General features: G+C 37.8%; 1 non-coding gene across 1 annotated transcript; it reads left to right on the top strand.

Annotated features, from left to right (window-relative positions):
* The first annotated feature begins 374 nt into the window (after positions 1–374).
* Positions 375–478, top strand: LOC130978203 (small nucleolar RNA R71). Its single transcript, XR_009085859.1, has one exon. It is a non-coding gene; the product is annotated as a small nucleolar RNA R71 (small nucleolar RNA).
* The last annotated feature ends 4711 nt before the right edge of the window (positions 479–5189 follow it).

Genomic DNA, 5189 nt, shown 5'->3' with positions numbered 1-5189 from the left:
CTGCCATGGCAGGGTTCTCAGGATCATAAGCTTCTTCAAAAGCTGCCTCTCTAGTACTGTTGGATGCATGTTGCCATCCATTCAGATTTTAAGAGATCATGTTAACCTGTTGAGTCAACACTTTGTTCTGAGCCAATATGGCATTCAGAGTATCAATTTCAAGAACTCCTTTCTTCTGAGGTATCCCATTGTTCACGGAATTCCTCTCAGAAGTGTACATGAATTGGTTGTTTGCAACCATGTCAATGAGTTCTTGAGCCTCTTCAGGCGTTTTCTTCAGGTGAATAGATCCACCTGCAGAATGGTCCAATGACATTTTCGAAAATTCAGAGAGACCATAATAGAATATATCTAAAATGGTCCATTCTGAAAACATGTCAGATGGACATCTTTTGGTCAGCTGCTTGTATCTTTCCCAAGCTTCATAGAGGGATTCACCATCTTTTTGTTTAAAGGTTTGAACATCCACTCTCAGCTTGCTCAGCTTTTGAGGAGGAAAGAATTTATCTAAGAAGGCAATGACAAGCTTATCCCATGAGTCCAGGCTATCCTTGGGTTGTGAATCCAACCATACTCTAGCTCTGTCTCTTACAGCAAAAGGAAAAAGCATGAGTCTGTAGACTTCAGGATCAACTCCATTCGTCTTTACAGTCTCACAGATCTGCAAGAACTCAGTTAAGAACTGATAGGGATCTTCAGATGGAAGTCCATAGAACTTGCAGTTTTGTTGCATTAAGGCAACTAGCTGAGGTTTCAGCTCAAAGTTGTTGGCTCCAATGGCAGGAATGGAGATGCTTCTTCCATCAAACTTGGACGTTGGCTTTGTGAAGTCACCAAGCATTCTCCTTGCATTATTATTATTTTCGGCTGCCATCTCCTTCTCTTGTTCTAATGTTTCTGAAAGGTTACCTTTAGAATAATTTAATTTAGCTTCTCTTAATTTCCTCTTCAGAGTCCATTCAGGTTCTGGATCAATTTCAACAAGAGTGCCTTTATCCTTGTTCCTGCTCATATGAAAGAGAAGAAAACAAGAAAAGAAAGAGGAATCCTCTATGTCACAGTATAGAGATTCCTTTATGTTAGTAGAAAAAGAAGGGGTAGAAAAATGAAGAGGGAGATTCGGATTTTTGGATGAAGAGAGGTGAAGAGAAGTGTTAGTAATTAAATAATTAAATAGAAGAAGAAAGGAGGAGGGAGATTTCGAAAATAATTTTTGAAAAGGGGTTAGTGATTTTCGAAAATTAGAGATAAAATGTAATTAAAATTAAAACATGAAACAATTAATTAATTAAAAAGAATGTTTGAAAAAGGGATGAGATATTTTCGAAAATTAGAGAGGGAAAAATAGTTAGGTGGTTTTGAAAAAGATAAGAAACAAACAAGAAGTTAGTTAGTTGATTGAAAAAGATTTGAAATCAAAATTGAAAAAGATAAGAAGATAGCAAGTTAGATAGGATATTTTGAAATCAAATTTTGAAAAAGATAAAATTTTTGAAAAAGATCAAATAAAAGATAAAAAGATTTAATTCAAAAATTTTGAAATTATTTACCTCACTAACAAGAAACTACAAGATAAGATTCTAGAACTTAAAGATTGAACCTTTCTTAACAAGAAAGTAACAAACTTCAAATTTTTGAACCAATCACATTAATTATTAGTGAATTTTCGAAAATTATGATGTAAGGATAAGGAAAAGATTTTGAAAATAATTTGAAAAATGTTTTTGAAATTTTTGAAAAATAGAAAAAATGAAAAAGATATGATTTTTGAAAAAGATTTTAGAAAGATAAGATTTTTAAAATTGAAATTTTGACTTGACTTGTAAGAAACAACTAATTTTGAAAATTTTTTGACCAAGTCAACCCAAAATTTCGAAAATTTGGAGGGAAATAAGGAAAAGATATTTTTTTGATTTTTGAATTTTTAATTATGAGAGAGAAAAATAACAAAAATACTCAATGCATGAAATTTTTAGATCAAAACCATGAATGCATGCAAGAATGCTATGAATGTCAAGATGAACACCAAGAACACTTTGAAGATCATGATGAACATCAAGAACATATTTTTGAAAAAATTTTGATGCAAAGAAAACATGCAAGACACCAAACTTAGAAATCTTTAATGCATGGACTCTAACAAACAAAAAATGCATATGAAAAACAACAAACAACACAAAACAAGAAATCATCAAGATCAAACAAGAGGACTTATCAAGAACAACTTGAAGATCATGAAGAACACTATGAATGCATGGGATTTTCGAAAAATGCAAGAAAAATTTTTAAAGCATGCAATTGACACCAAACTTAAAAATTGACTCAAGACTCAAACAAGAAACACAAAATATTTTGGTTTTTTATGATTTTATGATTTTTTTAATATTTTTATAATTTTTTTTGAAAAAGATTTTGAAAAGAAAATTACCTAATCTGAGCAACAAGATGAACCGTCAGTTGTCCATACTCGAACAATCCCCGGCAACGGCGCCAAAAACTTGGTGGACGAAATTGTGATCCATGTTCTTTGTATTTGTATGGAATCATTATTATGGCCTCGGTTGTTTTCACAACTCCGTTCAACTAACTAGCAAGTGTACTGGGTCGTCCAAGTAATAAACCTTACGTGAGTAAGGGTCGATCCCACAGAGATTGTTGGTATGAAGCAAGCTATGGTCACCTTGTAAATCTCAGTCAGGCAGATTAAATTTGTTTATGGTTTCGAAAATTAATAATAAAATAGAAATAATAAAAGGGATAGAATACTTATGCAGATTCATTGGTGGGAATTTCAGATAAGCATATGGAGATACTGTATGGCTCAAGGACGCCTGCTCTCCTACTGCTTCAACTTAATCCCTCTTACTCCTTTCCATGGCAAGCTGTGTATAGGGGTTCACCGTTCGACGATGGCTACTTTTAATCCTCTCGGGAAAATGGTCCTCTGCGGCTGTCACTCGCATGGCTAATCGTCTGGAGGCATCACCTGGCTGAAGGCTACATCCCATCCTCGCAGTGAAAACTACGCTCACGTGCTCTGTCACAGCACGGTTAATCACTGGTTGGTTCCCGCGCCTACTGGAATAGAATCCCTTGATTCTTTTGCGTTTGTCATCACGCCCAGCACTTGCAAGTCTGAAGCACGTCACAGTCATTCATTACCGGAATCCTACTCGGAATACCACAGACAAGGTTAGACTTTCCGGACTCCCAGGATCCTACTCGGAATACCACAGACAAGGTGAGACTTTTCGGATCCTCATGAATGCCGCCATCTATCTAGCTTATACCACGAAGATTCTGTTGGGGAATCTAAGAGATACACATTCAAGCTCTGTTGCATGTAGAACGGAAGTGGTTGTCAATCACACGCGTTCATAGGTGAGAATGATGATGAGCGTCACATAATCATCACCTTCATCATGTTCTTGGGTGCGAATGAATATCTTGGAATAAGAATAAGAGAGAATTGAATGAAAGAAAATAGAATTGCATTAATACTTGAGATACAGCAGAGCTCCACACCCTTAATCTATGGTGTGCAGAAACTCCACCGTTGAAAATACATAAGTGAAAGGTTCAGGCATGGCCGAATGGCCAGCCCCCATGTGGTCACAAGACCGAATGATCAAAGATCCCTAATACAATAGTTAAATGTTCTATTTATAATAAACTAGCTCCTAGGGTTTACATGAGTAAGTAATTGATGCATAAATCCACTTCCGGGGCCCACTTGGTGTATGTTTGGGCTGAGCTTGTTCAATCCACGAGCTGAGGCTTCTCTTGGAGTTGAACTCCGAGTTATGACGTGTTTTGGGCGTTCAACTCCGGATCATGACGTTTTTCTGGCGTTTAACTCCAGACAGCAGCATGAACTTGGCGTTCAACGCCAAGTTACGTCGTCAATTTCCGAATAAAGTATGGACTATTATATATTGCTGGAAAGCCCTGGATGTCTACTTTCCAACGCCGTTGAGAGCGCACCATTTGGAGTTCTGTAGCTCCAGAAAATCCATTTTGAGGGCAGGGAGGTCAGATTCCAACAGCATCGGCAGTCCTTTTGTCAGCCTTTTTCAGAGTTTTGCTCAAGTCCCTCAATTTCAGCCAGAATTTACCTGAAATCACAGAAAAACACACAAACTCATAGTAAAGTCCAGAAATGTGAATTTAGCATAAAAACTAATGAAAACATCCCTAAAAGTAGCTTGAACTTACTAAAAACTACCTAAAAACAATGCCAAAAAGCGTATAAATTATCCGCTCATCAACAAGCTGCAAGAATCTCACTAGAGATGGCAGACAATTCAAGAAAACAAGCTTATGGACTTGTAGAGGATGTTCTGGTAAAGGTTGAAGACCATTACATCCCTGCTAATTTCATAGTCCTAGAGACTCGGAAGTGCATGGATGAATCCATCATCCTTGGCAGACCCTTCCTAGCCACAGCAAACGCTGTGATTGATGTTGACAGAGGAGAATTGATCATTCAAGTGAATGAAGAATCCTTTGTGTTTAAGGCTCAAGGATATCCCTCTGTAACCATGGAGAGGAAGCATGAAGAGCTTCTCTCAAAACAAAGTCAAACAGAGCCCCCACAGTCAAACTCTAAGTTTGGTGTTGGGAGGCCACAACCAAATTCTAAGTTTGGTGTTGAACCCCCACATTCAAACTCTAAGTTTGGTGTTGGGAGGTTCCAACATTACTCTGAAAATTTGTGAGGCTCCATGAGGGCCCACTGTCAAGCTACTGACATTAAAGAAGCGCTTGTTGGGAGGCAACCCAATGTTATATTTATCTATTTTCCATTGTTATTTTATGTTTTCTATAGGTTGATGATCATGTGAAGTCACAAAAATAATTGAAAAAGCAAAAACAGAATGAAAAATAGCACACCCTGGAGGAAAAACTTGCTGGTGTTTAAACGACAGTAAGGGCAGCAAATGGGCGTTTAACGCCCAGTCTGGCACCATTCTGGGCGTTTAACGCCAGAAAGGGGCACTAGACTGGCGTTTAACGCTAGGAATGGGCAAGAAGCTGGCGTTAAACGCCAGAAATGGGTAGTAGCCTGGCGTTTAACGCCAGGATTGGCAGAAAAGGGCGTTTTTGCACGCCACTTGGTGCAGGGATGAGATATCCTTGACACCTCAGGATCTGTGGACCCCATGACGAATGGATTTTTGACGGTTTAG

The sequence above is a fragment of the Arachis stenosperma genome, chromosome 4 (assembly GCF_014773155.1).
Source record: "Arachis stenosperma cultivar V10309 chromosome 4, arast.V10309.gnm1.PFL2, whole genome shotgun sequence".
Lineage (NCBI taxonomy): Eukaryota > Viridiplantae > Streptophyta > Magnoliopsida > Fabales > Fabaceae > Arachis > Arachis stenosperma.
This window is presented reverse-complemented; position numbering and strand designations above follow the sequence as displayed.